General features: G+C 37.4%; 2 long non-coding RNA genes across 2 annotated transcripts in view; both read left to right on the top strand.

The window, feature by feature from the left end:
• Positions 1–11,446, top strand: part of LOC127014913 (uncharacterized) — a 226,161-nt gene extending 214,715 nt beyond the window's left edge. Inside the window, exon 4 of the long non-coding RNA XR_007766242.1 lies at positions 11,352–11,446. This is a non-coding gene — a long non-coding RNA (uncharacterized LOC127014913). The remainder of the gene's footprint in view (positions 1–11,351) is intronic.
• Positions 11,447–12,958: 1,512 nt separating this feature from the next.
• Positions 12,959–16,001, top strand: LOC127014914 (uncharacterized). The gene is made up of 2 exons (XR_007766243.1): positions 12,959–13,010; positions 13,920–16,001. It is a non-coding gene; the product is annotated as an uncharacterized LOC127014914 (long non-coding RNA).
• The last annotated feature ends 6,594 nt before the right edge of the window (positions 16,002–22,595 follow it).

The following is a 22,595-nucleotide window of genomic DNA, read 5'->3' on the forward strand; positions in this document are numbered from 1 at the left end:
GGCTGTGTGTGGTATTAGAAGGTGTCCAAACACAGCTTGTCTGTCTGGGACATTGTTCCCCTCCGCCCCAAGAAGCACTTGCTGGCTTCAGAAGAGGTGAATAAAAACATATGGCAGAGAGCAGAGCTATGCAGATAGTTTTATTTTAAAGACAAAAGCATTTCAGTGTTGTGTTGTTTTACTGAGTTGCCAGGAACTTTCTCTAAAGTTCATTGTGTTTTATTTTGTGTGCTTGTGATCATGTGGCAGTGTTTACACCTAAACCCGTGGGTTTGTCCTGTGCAATCTCACCTCCTGATGCACTGTCCTGACAGAGAGTGATTCCTTAAAAGCAGTGACATCTAGATAGCCAGTAACTTGCTGGAGGCAACCCAGTTATTACTACATGAAAGTATATCTTTGACTGGCAGCTTGTTCTCTTGCTTCTCATCATGATGAACATGGAGCCAAAGCCTCTCAGTCCTTGCAGAAAACTGCAAAAAGGCCCTTGAGTCATTTGTTAAGGAGGAACTCTGATGTCCCCGGAGAGAGCCAGGCAGGCCTCCTTGAAGGCCTGCACTTATTTTCAGCAGAATAAAGCAATTTGCTCTGCTTCAACTTACTGTTTTTATTGTGATTCAGATTATAGCAACAGTTGTTTTCCAGGGACCTAGATGCACATTTTGCCTGGCTTGTTGAACGAGGTGTTTGGCAAGCTCTGGGTATCCTGCGTTTGTGCAGTTGTGTGTTTGTCCTTTGTAAATGATCTAGCTGGGTCGTAGGACAAATTCTTTCTGGAGGTTAGATTTCCCTGTCTTCTGTTAGCAAGTCTAAGACTTCCAGAGGTGTCTGCCTGCAAGTGAGGTGGGCAATGATATTTTCAAGGTTACGGCTCGGTGCCCAATTCAGAAAAGGGGACCAGTACTCTGAACAGCATAATGTGTCCAGTTCTTGATCATATAATTTCTTCTAGCAACACATATTTGAAAGTTCACATATGCCTGTTGTTGCTCATGCTTAACTGAAAATAAACTATAAAAGCTCCCAAATAATTCTGAGCACTGCCCCACCTGCCCAAATCCCATTAATGACTGATATGTCAACCTACAAAATAACGCTGCGATTGCTGAAGGAGTCCATGCTATTTTTCCATAAAAATTATCTCATTTCTTTTAGCTTACACAGCTGTCTTTTGCTGTCTTGACATAACTGCTTGTTGATTAAAATTCTTGGCACAGAACAGCCTTTACTTATGTGTACATCATCATTTTGATTATTTCTGTTCCTCAGGGGAACTGAAAGCATGTAATCTCCGATTTGTAAAGCAGTCTTGTTACAGGTATCTTATTTTATAGGATTTAAACTAGGGACATATTTGGTATGTTCCTTTGATTTAAAAGAATATTATAGTAAAATACGCTTTCTAATAAGGTGGTTGTGAGGTGGTTGTAGCCACAGACCTAACCAAACACATGTACATTGATTGCACAGTAACTCGGCTTCTTCTCCCCACCCCGTTTGGTTTGCTTTTCCTTTTCCTTTTAAAAGCAGTCTTGTCAGGATGAAGTCTGTCCTGAATAACTGCTTAATGTACCTTGATTCTAGACTGGAAGTCACTGATTTCTTTCGAAATATGCCTCTTGCCCACTACAAAGAGTTTCAGCCTTTTTTTGCTCTGCCAGCAGAACACTGGTAGCAAGCGGCGGGTTAGCATACCAGCCAGCGAAGCTGCTCTGTTAGGGTGCTTCATTTTAGCTTAACTTTAAACACCAAGCTTTAAGACAGCTCTCATTAGTGTTACACAGCTAACTCGTAAAATCTCTCAGGTTCAAAAGACTGAATCGATAAACGCTTTCCTTTTATTTAAACCGGATCTTTAGAGTTATCTATGAATCAAATTATCACCTCACTGAAACCAAAATTATGCGTGTTAAAATATTAATGTTTTTTTGCCGTGGCCATGTTAGTCTACTTAAAAGTTGGTTAAATGGTATGCAATAACTTTCAAAAAATATGTGGAGGAAGTTACCTTATGTATTAAATTTATTTAGTCAAAATCATAAAAGATAATATTTAACAGAAAAAAAAAATTAGCATGGAACTATATGCAAATACAAGTTCATCCAAAAATGTTGTTTTGTTGAAATAGAAGTGTTTCACAGAAATGTTTTGACTTAGGGAGTGATTATTAAAACCAAACAAAAATAACAGCAACATCTTTAAACATTCTGTTTTTTCCACTCTAAATCAGTTCTTGGTAAGGGCTAGAATAGTTTAATGCTTATGTGCCATCAAAACAAAAAAGTTTGCACAGCTCTAAATAATTTTTTCCCAGTTTAATTTCAAGAGAAGTGTAGAGAATTTCTTACTTTCTGTTGCAGAACAAGAAAATATTCAGAACCCTGAAATTTATAAAGGAACAGAAATCTGATTCTTACATAAGTATAACAGTTATATACCTATATACCTTCTCATTGTATTGTTTTGCAGTAAATTACTTCAGTCTTAAAGCTTGCATTAAAAGCAGATTCATATATAGCTGAGTTTAGATTACCGTGCTGTAAAAATCATGGTTGGTGTTTTCCAGTTAAAATGCTTCAGTACTGTAAACTCAGTTATACATAAAAATCTTAGCTTGGGTTTTGTGTTGTGAAACCAACAGTTCTTGTATGAGAAAGTTAACTCCAGTTTTTGCTTACAAAACTAATAGACTAAATGTTATAGGCATTGTGAAATAAATAGTTTTGTAGAGCCACTTAATTTACAAGTTCTGTCATTCATTAAAAAAAAGAGAATTCCAGCATTTAGTTATTACATGCAAATGTTCATAGTGAGAAAATATTCAGTATTATCACTGAATTAAAATAACATGTAAAGTATCTGCTAGTGTGCTTATGGCAAACAGTCGCACAGACATGCGTGTATGCAATATCATTACCTATGGAGGCAGGAGTTTGGAGGAGAAGCTGGAATGTCTGCTGCTAGCAAGTGTTCTCAGGGTGATTTTCCTTATCAAATTATCAATAAACTATCCTGTTGATATTTTCTTTGGAAGTACTGTGATTAATGTTTTTGAAACATTTTTATTAAAATTCTATACAACAGAACTTGTTGCATAGGAACTAGGTTATGCCTGGTACAAATTCATTACTATAATTAATTAGCTAAATTCAGTTTTGTATGCATGCAGTCAAGCTCTTTTGAGTTCCTAGTTACATGCATATATGTAATCTGTTTGCTGTTGTGAGCATACCCTGTTTCTTTAACCAGCCATATTTCTTTTGTCTCTTCTGAAGCATCCATGTTTGGAGTTATTAGTATCTATGGAAAAAAAAAAGGACAGAAAGATGACATAAAGTCCATGAGCAAACCGAAAATACAAAAGCAAAATAACATTCAGGACCACATCTTGATAAAGTCTTGCAAGTTTTCCAGTGCATGTTGTTCTGGTCTGTGCATGTGCAAATTGATTGTTGATACATGCAACAAATATATGGTTGCAGTCATATAGATAATAAAAAACGTGATCCATGAAACACAATCTACGTTGCCTACACTGTGTAATCTATACAGTTATTACCATGGAGATTTTAACAAGGAAGTCTGGTTTCTTCTTCTTACAAAGTTAAGCTTACATTTCTTGACATTCCCCTCCTTCCACATTACCATATGTAGAAAACATTTGCAAAGTTGTTCTCCTGATCAACTTTGTATTTAATTGCATTTGGTGTTAGAGTAGTTTAAACAGTTGGCAAATACTGTAAATGTTTCAGATCCCTTACCTGCAGAATGTTCATTTTTTGGAAAAACTAAAGCTCAGAATGATAACTTCATAAAGTGTTTATTTTACAAAACAGAGTCAAACAGATAACATTAATGGCTACATCATATAATTAGCTAAATTCCCTCTGTGGTTCTGTAAACTCCAGCCAGGCTTTTCTCACTTGCTTTTTCTGTCTTGGACAGAGATGTTCCATTGTGTAAAGCTCCACTATTGTTTTATTGAATGGAGGAACATGGAAAGAACAACCAGTGGGCATCTTTAACCTCACTTCACCCCACACTGGTTTTAAAATAAAGCTAATGGTCTTCAGTAGGAAAATGAATGATAATATCAAACAGCCTGGAAAGTGAAAGAAGTGACTGCATCTACCAGTTATTCAAAGTAAGCCACTACATTTTAGGGTAATGTACTATAAATCAAGATACTTAGTGGCCAGTTTCATTTATATCACCCTGACAGCCAAAGAGAGTCAAGTATTTCATGTATTTCTTTATATCCTGCTGGAAACACTGGAAAGGTCTTGCCTCAGTGTGAATCATGGTCAAGTCTTAGAGGTATTTTCTGTTATCTCCTGGAGCCTCATCTTGCTGCTATTGAGGTCAGTGAGAGTTTAGTGATTGAAAACATGTTTGCAGTGATAACAACCCTCTACTCTCTTAATAATCAATTCAAACAGCTAATAGCTCTAAAGGAACCCTCTTATGTCTATCTCACTTCCTCAGTTGTTGAACATTTTACTTAAATTTAAGAAGTGCTAGCTTCTTAGCATTCTTATTAATTGATATTCTTGATCTCAAGGTAGGCTATAAATAGTACCCTTTTGCTGTCTGTGATACGCAGTACTGCAGTGCTCACTTTCTTTGCATGTCTGCTCTTCTTAAAAACACATTTTTTCCCAGTATCTTTTATATGTAATACATGAATGACTGGATTCATTGATTCCAGTTTATGGTGGCATTTGGAATTTACTGAGCAGATTTAAGTTTCAAGCAAGATTCTTCAGTTGCAAAAGTAAACTGAAAGCCTGCAGTGATTTTTGTGTTATGACATACCATAGTGGACACAAAGGCAATTGCAGTCTGACGTAGACGTGTCTGGGTCAGCTCACTTTGGATGGTACAGGGCAGAACCAGGTCAGTGGGGCATCAGGGAAGTCCAAAAAGCAGAGAAAATGGATCCGTGTGATGCACTGTACTGCTGTGAATGATCTACAGTGATCAAAGTTTGCTAGTTTAAAACTAACTTGAGTACCTTTTCATGACACTGAAGTAATTTGTGTGGGTGCAGTAAATGTCATTTACTTCCCTCTAATATGCGTATCAACCTTGTCAGTTTTCAAATAGCAGCTGTCCATTTTGTCTCTTTGACAGGCATTTGCTGCTTTTGCTTTCCTTTCCAAAAGGAGCAACCTCCTTCTGCATCCTCACTAATGCAGTGGATCAAAATCCAGTGAAGTTTGAAGTCAGAACTTAACTTTGTTTTCTTTAAATACGTGTAAAGGTTTCTTGTTATTGTTTTACCTCGACTGCCAGGGATGTGATCATTAGGACAGAAACAAAAGAATATACATTTTCAGATTGTATTTCCATACTTTCAGCTTTGTGGCTTCTTTCTGATGAAGAAACAAAAACCATCACATACCGAGTGAATGTTACAGAAAAAAAATGACTCCTGAAACATATTAGCTGCCTACAATGACAGCCCAGGTCTCAGTTCAAAGAAAGTTGTCCTGAGCATCACAGACACGTTGGAATATGTCCTTCCCACATTCCTCTGAAACCACAGACAGGACGTCCTGCACCATAATAATAAGAGCCTGTAGGTTAAGAGCCAGGAAAGAGCAGCATTAGAATATGGGAGAGAAGTTATACTTGAACAAGAAAATATCAGACCTTTCTGCTAGACTCCAAACTGATTCCTGAACCAAGTTCAAAAGACTCATTTGTGTTTTCTACATCATTTGAAACATATTTAAAATGGTATGATATGATGGTAGGATAATACATGCTGTTTATTTCAGAAGGGAAATGTCTCAGTTATACTTTTTTCTTGATTGGCCTTGAGCTTTTTTTATGAGGTCTCGGAACAAACCTAGCCTATAGGAGTAAAACCTACAAGTAAAATAATATGTCCTTGGCAGTTAAATATACATACATATGCTATGCTATTTACTGGTTTTCAGTCACAAAGTGCAAATTCATAATTAATGCTGCTAAGTTCTCTCGCAAAAACCTAACTGGAAGATGTTTTGGGGGCATGGCACTGCTAGCGTTCAGAGATCTTTTCGAAAAGCAAATTGTACTTCTCTAGACAGTGTGTACTCTGTTCTCTTGTTTAAGAAGAGGGCAGATCAGAGACTAAGGAAATGTCCATGGATATGCATCCAAATCCAGTCCTGCTATGTTTGGTGAATAGCAGCTGTTTATGGGTGCTATTTACTTTGAATATAGAGTCAAGAAAGGCCCCACCATTAAACTACATCTGTCTGAGGTGTTCTTCTCAAGGTACATGAGCTTCACCACCTAAGAAATACTCCTACTTTCCTTTAAACAAGCATGTTTTCTATTCATTATTTACTTTACCTGCTGTATTCATCATAAATTTGTTACGTATTTAATGCTTATTCAGAAAAAGAAACATTTTTCCTTCCCCCATAGAAAGGCTAAGAAATTAAAATGGTAACAGTAACTCAAAGAAATGGACAGCAAATAAGTAGTAGTTTTAATAATGTGAATCCTTCATAAAGGGAATTAAGTATTTCTCATAGTTTTCACATTCAGTTTTGCTTGAAATCTTCCTTGTAATTTTTTTTCCCTGTTCCAAAGTGGCTTTATGCAAACCCACGCTACAGGATAGTCTCTACTGTCCTTAATGCCAAAAGACTGTTTGGTGGTATCAGAGACAGAAACCCTCTGACAGAATGCAATATTCCACTTCACCAAAATGAAAACAAAATCCGTTGATTGTAGCAGAGTCTGTTTCTTTTCTTATAAGGACTGAAGACATTTTGGCAGCTATGCTGCTTTTCTTGTGATTTGTGGTATTGTTTATTATGAAAACAAATTGCCCATCTATTGGAGGATATTGAGCCAAATTTGCTGATGTCAGTGAAGATACCCTGCAGCTGAAATGAGGTTGTTATAATCCATGCAGGAACTTAAGAGGCTTAGAAAACTGCTGCAGAGAAACGTCCCAACTTTGCAGCTTTGGAACATTTTTAACTGGGAACCCCTGGCAGTGTAAAGTGAAAGTAGGGTCCAGCTTTTGGGCTGGGCTCCATTTTTAAATGGAAGAGGTAGAGCTGCACCAATGTCTGTCAGCAGCAGCAGCAGTCTCCAAGAGCAGAGGGTAGGAGTCAGTCCTTTAATGAACGATGGCTCACCTGTGGTGAATCAGCACATACTTAAACTGACCTCAGCCCAGTACCTGCCTCTTCTCTCAGCAACAGTGTCACCATGAATGCCAGGGAAATCATTCCTCCAGTGGAGGGAAACCTCTGCCCCATCCGAGCCTTTGCTCTGGCAAATGTAGGTGAGTGCTAAGAGAAGAACAGCACAGGGCTTTTCTAGCGCCTCCCCTGCCTTTGAGACACAACCAACTCCATGCTAAATTCTGACAAGAAACACAAATTAACTGCTTCTTTCCATAACAGTGTAGAAAAGCAGATTTCCTAAGCATTGACGATTATTGCTGCCCAGTGGGGGAAGTGCTGAGCCATAAAAGGTTGCATCAGAACTTTCCGAAGCACTGAAAAGATCAGAAAAGGCACGACCGGGGAAAATATGAGAAAGTTTTATTAGCCTGTTGCATATTGTGCATGTACTTTTGTAGGAGCTTCAGGCAAGGGACTGTTTCCCAGCTGCTTGCTGGGTGAAGTTCTGTTATTCTGCATGCTAGGTAATGGGATGAGGAGAAAAAAGCTCATTTGCATTGACAGTAAAACATCATGGACCCCTTAATTGTGAGAAATACGGTGTTACGAATTTTATCTATTAAGTAGTACTTGTACTAGCCACGTGTCACTACTGTGGGTTGAACTGCATCACCACCTCTGTGATCCGGCGTCGTAATTATATTGTGTAAAGGGAACATTTTCACAGTGAACGTAGCCTTGCTTCATATCTAGTTTTATTAGGCTGTGACAGTGTACTTTCACAGCAATTAATTCAGTCAGTTCCATTAAATATAACATGTTGCAAGCCTTTCAGCTTCACTTGTTTTAAGTCGGCGAAACTGACTTCTAAGATCGACAGTGTGATAAGGAGACAGAACTGCCCTCTTTCACCTTGCAATATGGAAATGTAGAAATAATAGAGACTGTTTGTACTTCATGTCTTATTAAGATCTGTATCTTTTATATATATACCCTAACCATTCTGTATAAATAATTTGTGAATGTAATATACTTTATTCCGAAAACATCTGACTTGCTGGCCCATGCAGGCCACAGGGCTCCACTAGATTGCTGCTTGCTAGCTTCATGTAAACCGTAGTCAAAATCTCTTTTTTTAATAGAAATGAGCTTAGATCAATAAAATATTTTCAGTTTCACAAATGGACACTCCTTGGGAGATTGGATTAGATCTCAGTTTCCCTCTCTCTTTAAGGGCAAAAATATTTTAGCTGAAAATTGCATAATTATGTTTCTTTTACCTAAGGCAAGTTCTGCCAGTGAACCACCATCAAAGGTATGCATTTAAGCAGGAAACCAGCATTTCTGGCTGGAAAGAAAAGCAACATTATCTCTACTTTGTTTACTTTAACTGGACCAGCAACTATTTAGCACGAACATGGGAGTTTTGCCTGCACATAGCTAAGGGGAGAGAGAGTGCCTAGGAGAGGGAAAGAGATGAAGTCCATATGTTAGATGCGGGTGTATATGTGTTCATGCCTTGCTTAGAAGGTTTAGTATACATCACTGAGCAAAGCTGTGAGATGTTATCTCATTGCCAATACATCAGCCTGTTTTGCTTGGATGAAAATTGACCACCCTTCAGAATGCCAAGTCATTTATCAAAATAAAAGACCCAAAACTATCTGTGAGAGGCAGAGCACAGGGTTGGTCGAGAGCATGTGCTGGAATGCATGTAACATCTCTGAACTTCATGCAAGAGAGGTAGAATGCAGCTGCTATTAGCACTTTCCTCTACACTCCCGTAGGAAAATTTGTTCTGTGAAATTCAACTGACCAGATAACTATAGAGGGAGAAGAAAGAAAGTGGTAATACATGGGCTGTGAAACCTTATCTTAAATTGGTCTAGTAATATTGGGGGGAGGTACTCATGTTACTGCTTTTATAACTACTGTAAACAGGTTAAAGCTTTTTGTTACTGAAACCATATGGAAAATGAATTCTTTGTCAAAGAAATTGATACTTCATTTGGCATGCTGTTACAGCTTAAATAATTTTAAAGTCAAATTGAGAGGATTTGAAAAATTGTCTTGCTTTCAAAATATAGGATACAGGTGATTTCATCAAAGACACTTTCACAGACGTAAAATATGTAAAAGGTATTGTGAAAAAGTATTTTCTTGATGTTCCCACATTATTTACTTTTGTGCTGTTAGCATACTATTAAATGCAATGGTGTTTTAATGTATAATACAGGCATCATCCAGATCCCAATGAAACTAATGGAAAGAATCCCACTGACTTCAAAGACTTTGGAATCGAGCCCTGACATAAATTGCTAATTAAACTTGATTAGTAAGTAAGGTTGGCCAATGGAAAAAGCTTACCAGATTTATAGCCTACCTGAATAATAGGTAGTGGAATTAGTGAAGGTCTTGCAACTTTATTGCTGGAGTTCTGTTTGACCACAACACAGCATGAGCTATTGGCCTGTGTTGCTTTTTCTTGTATTAATTCCCTGGTTCATAGAAGTAAGGCAAATGTTTCTTTCTGACATAAATTTTTATTGTTTACATAAGACAGGCTTCCTTTTCATTAAAACTTTTGTTACGTTTCCTTTGAAAAACAATGATATAAATTAAGGGAAAAGGAGTACAACTTGCCTTAATGGGGTGAAATTAAAAAAGGAAGAATTATGCAGAATATCAGGGGAAACATCCTGACAGCAAGATCTATTAGAGTACTGAATTGTCTCTTGCAGGAAGTAGAGGAAGCCACATTGCTTGAGACACTTTAAAACTAGATTGGATGAACCACAGAACAATCCAGCATATAAATGAGACTGGGAAATGGGCTGGCTCACTTGGTAGACCTTCTGTGTCTCCGATGTCTAGAAGAATTTTAAGAGTTGTACGATTTTAGGAAAGCCTTACGTACGTCTAGGCTCAGCTGTGGTACTGATTATACTAAACAGTTTACATTAGGCAGTTTTCAGTAACCTACATGTAAAGCTAACCAGGAAAATCGTCAAGGAAAAAGAAATCAAAATAAGATGAAAACTAAAGCCTTGTAACTCTGAAAAGGGATTTAACGTGCCTATACCTTCTGATTCTTACCTATTTGTCTCACTCTGGTATAATTGCTTGACTGTCCAAGTGGTAGGTAGGATTCTGACCTACTGGTATGAAACACAGAGGTTGAGTGAGGTCAGTATTTCGCTGACGGTGCTCACTGTATTAACCTAATTCTCTGGTTATCAATGCTTTGGTAGCTTAAACATATTGTATATGCGCTGATCTGGCACTAAAAAAAATCCAGCATACTTTTAGGGATAACTATAGTTTGCTGCTAGATTTTCAGTTCCACTGATTTAGTTACTTGAAGTCTGCAGCTGCCTGACTTAGTTTATTTGGTTAACAGACTTTGCTGTGTGTACTTGACCTCATTAAATGGAGGGTGTATGCAATAAATCCTCTGAAATATGGGGTAGATAAGAACATTACATACCCCCAAAAGCTCTCCTAATATGCCATGAAAATATTATTTTCATTAATATGAAAAATGCTGCTGCAGAATGTATTTTGGAAGGAAAAAAAGATCTTTTCCTCATGGCTTACTTAAAATTATTAAGGTGTTCTTTGAAGACCATCACAGTATGGCTTAGAATTAATCAACAAACTGTTCCGAAACGCCATGTGCCAGGAATAATCAAACAGGCATATGTTCAACACTCAGGAAACATTTTAGAGGATTAAAAGTCACAGCGTGGAGAGGAATATGAAATCCTAAACCTTCCCCTGCACTCAGACAAGCAGACAGCCACATCATGAGCAGCTGAATCAGACTTCAGGAACTGCTTGCACAAACTATGAAAATGTCTGGCAAGATAAAATGTACCCTCAGCTGGAAGAAAATGATTCAGTGGTCACATGATGTCCCATGGCCATAGCTTTAAAACAGACTTTCAGAAACATATTCAACATGTGTTGATGATCACACAGATGAAAGCATGCATTGTACAGATAGGAATTCCAGTGTCTTGCGAAGAGCCTTCAGGACTTATGAAAGAGAGCATTTACAGTGTACTTTTAGGACAACCATGGAGAAAAGTGCCTTTATCAGTCAGTACAGTAGTTACGAAAGCCTTGTTTTCTTGAACATACTGAAGTATTCACATGTACACATATGGTATTGGAGATTAATTTGTCTGTCCCTTGATGCATTTCTCATCACAGAAACAGAAAAACAAAACAGAAGAAAATGGAAAAGACTGCTGTGGAAAGAAAAGCTCCATTTTATTCAGTCTTAAGCATGACAAAGAAAAAAAATGGTCAAGGTCAGTCTTTGAATTATTTTTTGCATGCCCTGTGGACTTGAACTCCCCTAAGGTATTTTACCAAGCCTTATGATTGGGTAAAACAATCCTAGGTATTTACTTGGTATATCATGAAGGGATTTTAAAAACTATGCGTAAGACAGAAAACCCCCCACACTTTTTCCTTTTTTTCTGCAAAGTTATTTATTTTTTTAAAAAAGGGGAGAGGATGTGTGTTTCACATTTTAAACAATCTCAGTTATAGACGTTGTTCTGTTTTCTCTGAATTTGTATATGCGGGGTACTTCTTTTAGGGGAGGCCAGTTAAACCTCAGAGCAGACAAACAATTTTCTTAAGATTGACTGTAGCTTCAGATTGACATTCCTTAATGAGCCTAAGCCCCAAATCCTGCCTTGCTGAAAACGGTCTAGGTTCACCAACGTTTCTAATCTTTCAGTTCAACTTTTAGATGTATAGCAAACCCTCAGACCAGGCAAGAAGTCAAAATAAGCAAAGATCTTTCTGGATTTTTTCAATGTGTTCTCTGGAAACACATAAATCTCAATGTAGGTTTTATCAGGCATATTTTCCCTTGGATCTAACCTAACCTTCTGATTTTTCTCATAAAGCTCTGTATTTGTATAAAGGCATGGACATTTATGTGCATACATTTGTTCATTAAGCTCATAAAAACTTAGTACAATCTGGACAGACCTGTATTATGGATATGAACATAAAAATAGGATGGAATAGACCATTTTGCACTAGGGACCTATTTGTAACTGTGAATTTAAAGAACCAGTCACATTTTAGTAAATTATAAAATGTTTTAGCCATGTGTATATTTTGTAAGCACACAGGTATGGTTTTCAATTGTGTTAAATCAGCTCTTTGGTGATCTAAGTTGAGTATAGTGAAGCTGTGAATTATATATATAGAATTTAATATTACAGTTAAGGCTCCCTTCCTTTGCAAATATTCTCAGTTTCCAGGATGAATTTATCTGTTGATTTATGTACATTTCTCAAAAGTAAAACTACTTAAATGCTTTTAAAACGAATGGTACAATTTGAGACAGGACCAACTGTCAACTGAGATAGGTGGAATTACATCAGAGATTAAATTGGTCTACTGTTAAAATTATTAATGTTGGCCCAAAGTCCAAAATTTTAATTCAGTCCTCATTCAGTCATAATTCCCATTGACCTTTGTCAGGTTTTTGCTTGCAGAAGTGAATAAAAAATGAGAGTTTGGCTCCTTAAGCTGTATGTTATTAAAATAAAATTGTTGACCTTTCTGGTAGATGATCACAGTGGCAAAGTCAGGTTTCTTGCCAGGTTGGCTGGCTATAAGATTAAACTTTGAGGATTTATAATTATAGTAAAAATTAGTTTTGCCATAGCATCCAGGCAAGGAAGTAAAACAGTTTAAGACAAATGCTTTCAGTAGGTGCAGTCATTCCTGTAGAGATCAGATTTCCTTTGCACTGTCTTTTCTATACCCCGTAGGTAATAAATTCCACCTGGATGTATGGCAGCAGAAGTGATGTTCCATGTCCCAAACAGTCAGCCACCCAAGGTAGACACTTTGCTCTAACATATGTATCTTGATCTCTGCTTCTTGGGCAATGCCATCGCAAATTACAACGGACCATTTAATTGTGTAATTTCATTGATCAGATTTACCACTGCCGTCTTTGTTGCTAATACCTGTAATTATGTTTGCACTTAATGAAAAGGCCACAGCAAAATGTCTGAGGAGCCCTATAACCTGGTTTTCCACATTCCTAGCCTTTTGTTTGTTCCAGGATTTGTAACACGGTAATTGATAATGATAGGTGGTAGATGAGATAAGTGGTTTTACTGTAATGCCAGGAAATTAGTTTACTTGCACTCGTGGCCAGAAGTGTATTTCATCCAACCATTTTATATGTATTTGCTAAGGAATAAAAATAATAATAATAATTAAAAAAAAACCAAGGAAAGAAATTCTGCAGCTCTATTCCCAGCAAAATGTCACTTCTCTTTGTTTAGGTCCGGCTTTAGCAAGTTGCTTGGTAATACGTGAGCCAGGATAATAACTGTCAGAAGTCAAAAACTGAGGCAAATAGGCAGCTAGTGCAATTTGGCAGTGTTGTTTTATCTGTGCTATGATTTTCTCATAAACAGAACTTCTACAATTTTAGTTGTACTTTCAGTATTAATGCTCATATTAACAAGGCTCTGGTGATTTTTTTTTTTTAATGTAGTTTACGACATTTCTAAGATACATTACAGGTTTGAAGCATACATTTCACATCTATGGTAAAGATCACATTTGTGATAACCAGTGAAGGAGGAGGACAGAGCAGAGTCCTCTCAGTCAGAGAACATTTTTCACTCATTTAACTTCAGTGATATCCCTCCAAATGGCAATCTAGTGTAATCTTGGGATGTGATTTGTAACATACCCTACTGGGAGCTGACCAAATTCTCATTGATTTTTCAGTTCTGGATGTTGCCAAAATTTTGCATGAAACTGAGATACCCAAGCTTCAGTACCATCAAAGAGGCTGCAGAATGTTCACGGTGAAGACACCTTTTCTGTGTTATTGAGAAAAAACAAAGTGTTATGGCTTTGGAAAAAGAAATTTCTAGGAAGTCACTAAAACAGGTTACAAATGAGGTGGAAGACTAATACTTAAAAAGACAAAGGACTTGTGAACGGTAATTGCACAGCCAGTGTTTCCCGTTTGGAAGAAGCACTTAAATGTGTCAACAAGACTTGTGGCAACATCTGCTGAGCACATTTTGATGCCATCCTTTATAGCCACTCATTTTTACAAGGCATAACAATTTCTGAAATATATCTGAGTCTACAGTGCTGTGAGCAGCTGAGAAATCTATCAGTTTCTTGACACTGAAATGAGATAGACTTGTTCTCTTCCTTCTCTTTCTGCCGCTCTTTCCACCCTTCCATGGTCTTTGCTGATTAGTTTTCAGCAGGGTTAAGAAGCTGAATTGATTCGAGAAAGGGTCCAACCAGCTTTAGATTTTTGTCTGTACGGGCCTTGTAGCAAAACGGATGGGATGAAGATTGAGTGGAACTTCTTCCTTTGAGCAAAAAATGTGTTATTAGAGTCACTAACTGCATTTTGTGGATCCTAAGAGATGGCGGTAATTGAAATATTCTGGGTCTCTTACTCTGATATCAAGATGCAATGTTAAGGTCAGCATGGACTGGTAGGGAAAAAATATTGGACCTGCGTCTGAATTCCATCTGTGCCATTGTGCCCTGGACCTACGCATCCAATTATCTGAACTGTACACAATCACTAACTAGCTTACAATACGCAAATGATGTGTTTATATGTAAACCACACAAAAGGGCATGTTCTGAGACTGCAGGAGATAAATCCAGAAAGTAGTTGGTGTCATCAAAGTGCTGAACACTGAAGCATCTGTACGAGATACTTGAGGGACAGGTTAAAACTGAGTTGCTCCAAGAAAATTAGCAGAACTCAAAATACCTAGGATACTGAAATAACAAACAGATATTATATCTTTGGTTTAGTATGTAATATGCTTGGGAGAAAGAGATATTCTAATATGTGGTGATATGGTCAGCCTAGTAACTGCTCAGTTGTCCTCCTTCTCCTGTTCATTTTCACAGAGGACTTTCTGAAATGCAACAAGGTAGAGTAACAAGCATACCACAGTTTCAAGAAGAAACATTTTGAGAATAATTCTTCTACACGGAAATGTTACGATCAGACATCCAAATAAACATTTTCAGACTTTTTTTTTCTAAGGGAGTTGGAAGGATCTCAGGAAATGAGTAATTCTCAGAATAGGCAGGAATTTACTTGGGAACTTATTAGTTGCTGGACACTAGAGAAGTACTGGCATGTCCATTATTCCCTGGGCATTGGCACTACTCAGTAGATGTCCGTGTGATTAATGGAATGAGCCTGGTCCAGACAATGAAGAGTGTTAAAAAAGACCTTTGCAGAGCTTGTGGAAAGTGCCTGGTTATTAGTAATACACAGAGGTGCAGAAAGTTGAAGAATTTTTGTAGCTGTTGACGTTTCTTGGGAGATGTCCATAAAAAACGCTGGAGGTGGAAGAGGATGTCTGATACATTCATTTAAAGAGTAGACCTGCAGATCAGATGCAAGATAGCTAACAAAGGAAGAAAAATTAAGTTTGAGTCTAACAAGTTACACTTGAGCAATAAATGACAGTGTGTCATTCAGTGTGTGAATAAATCATGCACACTCGAAATTAGCTTGGACTTTGTGAAATGCTTGTGTCCCTGTCAAACCAACGAATGCATGTGCATTAGCAATAGACTCTAGTCCTTGTGTGTAAGCTAAAAAGCTGTATCAAAAACCAAGCTGATGAAGGCGGCAATTTGATGTATTTATATCAAAGAAAGTCAGGAATATGAGGAAGAGGCAGAGAGAGAATTCTAATATCGCTAGAAATTAGTATGCTTTATAATACATCTTTTAGTATGATTCTCCAAAGAAAATAGCACATTACTTGTTTATGATTACTTCAGACAAATAATAAATTTATTTTAGCTGTTTACCTTTGTTAAAATATTTTTTTGGGTTGATAAATCTGTTATAATACAAAAATACATATATTACTTTATGGGACTGATATCTATAGTGCACTCTGTCATTTCTAAACTAAGTCAATTGACAGGTGTCTTCAAAATTTATTGCTAAATTTCTGCCATCTGGGGTCACATTGTTAACTTTTTTATGCTGGGCTCCTCAATATAAGCTGGGACCTACCCTTTTTAGTATATGACTCAGACTGTTCATTTAATATATTTAATTGAATGCTAAATGCTTTGTAAAGAGAAGTTGGAAAAAGGTGGGAGCGTTATATCACTTGTTAACAACCCTTCTATGTCTCTGAAAAGACTGATATCAGAGGAAGCTAGTTTTGGGAATGTACTTCAATACATCTTATGCTTCTTGCAGTACTGAAAGTCAGACGACTTGAATTTTAAACATGGTTCTTTCTGCTAATGATTTCATGGTTTTATGCATTCATTTCTTGACAGTCTCTTTTTCATTTTCTTATTTTTTTTATTTAGGCATAGGTAAAGGATGGACAGAATATATATATTATTTTATTCATTAGTAGCTAGCATTATTTTAATCTATGAAATCTATGGTTAAATATACCAGAACAAAGTTTTAGACCACTCTTTAAAACATGTTTGCACAATATTTTATCATATATTTCTACCCATGCAAAACTTCATAGATCCATGTGAAATTGTGTTTTCCTTCCATTCTTCTGAAAGAGTTTAGCAAAATTTGCCTATTAGGTAAGCTTAGTTTTTCTTTAAAGAAGGTAACTGATGTTTCAAAAACTAACCAACAGAAAGCCAGGGCAAATTCCAAGAGAGGATGCGTTGCATTTAAAGAACAGCCTGCATGCTAGGGGCATCTTTAATTTTTTAAAGCTTTGAATTGGTTTTTATTGTATAGCTATGTCCTCAGAGAGCTAAGATTTACAGCCCTCATTAATGTAATTTATAAGACTAAATGACAAGCATACTAAAGGATCTGCAGCTGATCCAGTCAGCAACATACAGATAATTCAGATTTGTCCAACCTGGTCTTGTCAAGTCAAGCAAAACAAAATCAATCAGTGAACAGAAGGAGTGGGAGTACTTAAGCTGAAAAAGAGAGTCTGTTTCCTGCTAGGGGACTGGGGCTGGGCAGCCTGTGCCCATTTTGCATTTCAGAGAAAATACTGCAGGAAGTGATTTTTTTTTTCTTTCTTTCTTTTTTTTTTTAAGTGTTGAAAACCTACTGACATTCTCTGAGAAATCCCCGTCTCACTTTCATCTGTGCTGTCTTGAAAAGTGGCATGATGGGAGTGCTCGGGAATAGCTTTCTCAAAGAGAGTCCAAGTCAGAAAATTGCTATTTGCCAGAGAATCACATTTCCATCTCACAGCCACTAATAATAACCTACAAAAGTATTCACTCTCAGTTTTAAATGACCTCTTATGCTTGCTGCTGCCACTGAAATTAACAGTCAGTTGACACAACTGGTATTTTCCCTTCAACTGAGAACCAGCTACGAGCGTGAGGCACATGTGCCCTGGGCTGAGGAGAAGAAAGCTGAGTCCCTGAGCGGGGGACCTGATCACCCAGGCTGTGGATTCCTCCCCACCTTTGCTTCCCATTTGGCTGCACATGCATCACCAAACAACGCAATTTCAAGACTTGGGTTGAGCTGGGAGTGAAACTTCGTTCTGCTACCTAGTGTACCAACATTGAGCTGCGTACTTCACCGAGCAGGGCCTGCTTGTGAACATCCTTCCGTGAAACTTGCAGAGAATACACCAACTTCATGTCTGATAACAGCTGCTGAAAGCTGTCCTCTCACTGAAAGGACGACGGAGAACCAACAGCCCTAGACTTTCTGCGTCGCGTGTGTTTTAGCTAGTAGCTCTAAGATCTAACAATGTACCTAGTGCCATGAACTAGTCAGGGACATGTGAGCCCGTTTGTGAACAGTTCACTGAGCAAGGAACTGTTTTTTGCTTTATTAGCCTTGTTTTCATGCTTGTCTGGAGTGATATACAATGAGGTGTTTTCGGTTGAGGAGTTTTGAACTTTTTTTAGTAACAAAACCTAGTTTGTTCTAAGTAAAAGCAGAAGTCAAACCCCCCAGTTAGTGGACAGAAGTAATGCACTATAATTTACATCTTGGGTCACAAAGATTAAACAAGCAAATTCCTAATATCGTGTTTACTTCCTGACACAGCAAGGAGAAGTAGAAAAGACTACAACATGTTCATGAGCAGATGCTTGGCTCCCTTTGCTGGTGGCTCATTAGAATGCTGTGTAACCAGACTCTATACAGGTGGACAGTTAAGAGCCAATAATTTTAATCAGTGCTTTTTTAGATCTATGTACCCAAGGATCTCTAGGAGCTTGACCTTGGGCCAGAAACCAGTCTAATGTTTTAAGTCATTGTGGGCCTGCTAACATGCTTGTCTTGCTAGTGACTAATTTATGACTCATTCTCTCCTCAGTTAGTCATAGTATTGCAAGTTTCCACAGTGTGAAGTTGCAACTAAGAAGAGGAGGAACTAGGGCAGAGAAAAAGCTAGGGAAGAAAATTAAAATGGGAAAGATTTATTATTATACAATATGGGCTGAAAGAAAAAAGAAATAAACTAACCAGACTTGTTTATAGTCTAAAGTGAGGTTCAGCAAGGTAAACTGCAAGGAACTGTGGGGGTTCCATGGACTCATTGTATATTTCTAAATTAACATGAGATATTCAGGGAAAAAAAAAATTTAAAAAACCACCCAAAACATTGGTTATCATGAACACCTCACCAGTGAATCTTTGCTCAGTGTACCATGGATCAAACACCTAATTGTCTTTGAATAGCCGTAGCCATGTTCTGTGAGCGAGGGTGATCCTTTACCTAGGTTAGTTTGGTTGGATTTGGTGATGGTCTTACCAAAATATCTGGGAGAACTAGAAAAAGTCCAATAGGAAGTAATAGAAATCTTTGGAGTGATAGACCTAAGAGGAGGAATTTTGAAAGGGGACTGAGTGAAGAGCATCATGAGAGAGCTTATGCAAAACATTTTAAAATAGTGAACAGTAAAAGCATACCTGATTGTAACATGTGATGAGAGGACATGAAGGTTTAGAAGTTTCACATTTGAAACTGGTCTAAAAATGCTTCATGAAGCCTTCATGTGCTCAAAAACGTAGACATCAGGTAAGTAACAAAAATACAAACAATTTAATCCAACCGTTGCCTTCTTAGACCTTCCTTCTTAGGCTATGCATTCTAGAGATGGTATTACATTCTTATCCATTGCGGGAGAACAGTGTGTCACGTTAACGCATTTAGTGCTTTAGTTAGACATATCCTGGGGTCCCATTTAAAAAAACAAAACCTTGCAACCAAAAAAAATACTTACTTTCTGTATAAACTGAAGAAATTCATAGAAGAGCCCAGGGCAGAAACATACAATTCATTTGTGTCCCTCCACCTTCATCCTAATAACACTTATAATGACAGCTTCTTCTGGTGAGAGAGGAAACCATGTAATCTCAAGCAGCCTTTTGCAGTTCTGGGGATACTTTTTTCCACTGAAATGACAGTAAAGGCTAGGTGGGTGACTTAAATTCACTTTAGAATGTAATGGCTTATAAAACCAAAAACCCACTGTCACAGGTTCTTTGCAGCAGATTTTGTAGCATTTGAGATACAGATCTGCACTTTACCGTTGTCTAACTGAAGGCACGCTTGAAAAATTGGACCAGTTCTTGTCTGAAGAACCTATTGCCACCTTTTTTTTTTACGTCAGAAGACAGCTTGTTTCAACACTGCCAGTTTATGAGCATACACTAGAAACACAACAGAACAAGCTGGAAGCATTTTGGATGAAAGGCTTTTGTTGATTATATGTATGGAAGTGCCAACAACTCTTCAAATGGATAGCAACCAACACTGAACCTCAAAAAATTCAGACTGTTCAGTTCAGATAAGCATCCAAAAATTAGTCTGCATAACCAAAACTTGTCCAAACCTCTTTGGTCTGGAAATCAGGCTGGAAATGTTACATGATCAGACTTTCTTATGAGTTTTCCAGTGCTCATTTCCTTTTGCCAGCAAAGAGATATCATGAGAACAACTTCTTATAGCATGGTGTGTCTGCAATTAGACTTCTACTCTTGGCTGAAAAAAAACCCCAACAGTTAACCAAGCCTGTTTTGAACTTGTGCAGGGAATGGATTTGATGCAAAGTCCATCCCTAATAATTACATAGGAGACATAAACCATATACTCTTATGCAATGAAATATGCATAGTATTAATTCCTTTGCAAGATTTTAAAGCCACTTCCTTTCTTCTTGTGGCACCAAATTCAATAGTTTCATTTTAAAACCGAACTTGGACCGAAATTGAGTTCACTTGTAAATGAACTTCAGATTAAGTCTATCAGTAGAAAAATTGCTAATGCAACAGAATTGTTTCTACTCTTCCCTTTTCAATGCCTTTTAGTGTATAATCATATTTTGATCTATATTCCACATGATCCTTTTTATGAAAACCAAAAAGACAACTTTTGTTTTCAATGGTTTTGCTGTGAATTAGGCTAGGAGAGCAGGCCGATGTTGGGAAAATGTATCTGAAAAAGATATAAAGTGGTATGTAGTTAATAAAAATATGTTAAACGTACAGGAGCCAGGTGAGTCCTAAAGAAGGCACAAAAGCTTGCAGAATAAGAACAATTAAAAATAAAACTGAGAATACTGCATCACTGGTGTAGGAGAAATAGCACCCCAGATCCTGAAGTCAGTGACATTGATTACTGTTTTGTCTGCTGAGAGTTAAGATGAAGAGCTAGGGCATTAAATCTTCCAGAGTCTATTCCTGTGACTCCTTTTTATCGGACTCAAACATTTCAAATTATAGGAACTTAATGGACAAATTGTGAACTGAGTTGTTGCCATCAAATATCCGTGTGAGTGGCTATAACAACTCACACAGTTGCTAGCAGTTTCATGCCAGCCAATGGTACTCGTGTGGGCCCTTGGAAGTTCAGTGCCATCTGCAATTCAAATTTTGTTTCTTCTACTGACTAAAAATCGAAGGTGTTACAATCACTAAGGGTAACATTAATCTACAAAGGTATGAAAACTTAGCTTAAAAAATAGAAAAACTGTCCATTACTAAATAAAGAACTTCTGGCAGAGATAGTGATAAATCAGAGTTTAAAAGTTGTTTTTTTTTTACATTCAAGCATCAAATAACTTATCTGTGACAAAGATGGAGGAACAGAATGCTGGAAAGGAGACTTTGCCCTTTACCCATCAGCAGCCTTTCCCATACAAACTTACATACCTTGTTCTGTTTGGCTTTCAACGTGAATGAAAGAGGCTTCCACACGTTGTTTGTGTAATGCTCTTTCAGTCAAAAAAAAGGGTCTTCAGAAGTGCCTAAGGACAGATTTTCCAAAAGTTTTGAGGTGGCTTAGGTGCCATTTGCAGCATAAACTGTAGCATAAAAATAGCTTTAAACACCTTCACATTCAGTTTCTTTGAAAATGGGAAGTTAGCTCCTATGTAATTTTTGTGATTTTCAGAATTTTACCTATGTAGATAAGTAGTTGGTTTCATTTGTTCAACTCCAGGTCTCCATTTTCTTTGTTGCTTCATTTTAATTCTGCTTATTCCTAAGAATGCCCATCAGTTTTATTTGTACTTGACGTCAGTCTCACGAGCTGTTTTGTTTCCCATAGCTTTCTGTAAAAGGGAAACATCAGGCATATTTTATAGTTTACATTTTTTGTTGCCACTAGTCTGAATAATATCTGATAGACACATGCTTTGGAATTTGTCAGGAAAGGGATTCATCTTTTATTTCAACTGATTTCTGATGAAATTGCCCACAGAAGTAACCACAATGTCAGAGATTAGGGAAACAACTCTGTTTAAAAAAAAAAAAAAAAAAAAAATCAGGAGAGAGTCAGACATTGAGAAATGTAGTTGTTTCTCCAACTTCTCTCTCATCATGTAGTTTCTTTCTGGTTCTATCATACTCAAATCTTTGAGGTTTTTCTCTGAATTGTTACTTATAGTACCCTGAGCTGCTTCTGCCTTAAAAGCAGAAAATCATCCCCAAAAGGACGATAGTTCATTAAAAGAACTAACGATCCTAACTAGTATAAACACTCAGGATGTTATACTCCATGGAGCAAGGAGTTTCCCTGACTAGTTATTTGCTGAACTCTGGATAAAATCACTGGGTTTGTATCAATAGAATGTCAAACCATGACTTTATTCTTCACTCCTTCTCCACTGTTCCTGAATGGATGCCGTATACACAGAGAGGAGGGAGGACAAGAATTAGCCAGTGTGCTTTCTCCAAAAATGAAACTGTTTTAAACTAGTCATAATAGACATTCTCTACTTTGCTCTTACGCTCACCTTTTTTTTATTCTTGGCAAAATGTATACAGGCTTAAGTCTTAGGTAGCAATGAAAGGAAGATTTTTTTCAGGCACAAGTGTTGAATGTAGGCTGATAGAATTCTGAGACTCCTCAAAAACAAGAAGCCCGGCTGCACCTAGGGTAGGCACGAGGCTAAAGCAGTATCATATTCGTGAACTGGGTG

Source organism: Gymnogyps californianus, chromosome 3, assembly GCF_018139145.2.
Source record: "Gymnogyps californianus isolate 813 chromosome 3, ASM1813914v2, whole genome shotgun sequence".
NCBI classification, from domain to species: Eukaryota; Metazoa; Chordata; class Aves; order Accipitriformes; family Cathartidae; genus Gymnogyps; species Gymnogyps californianus.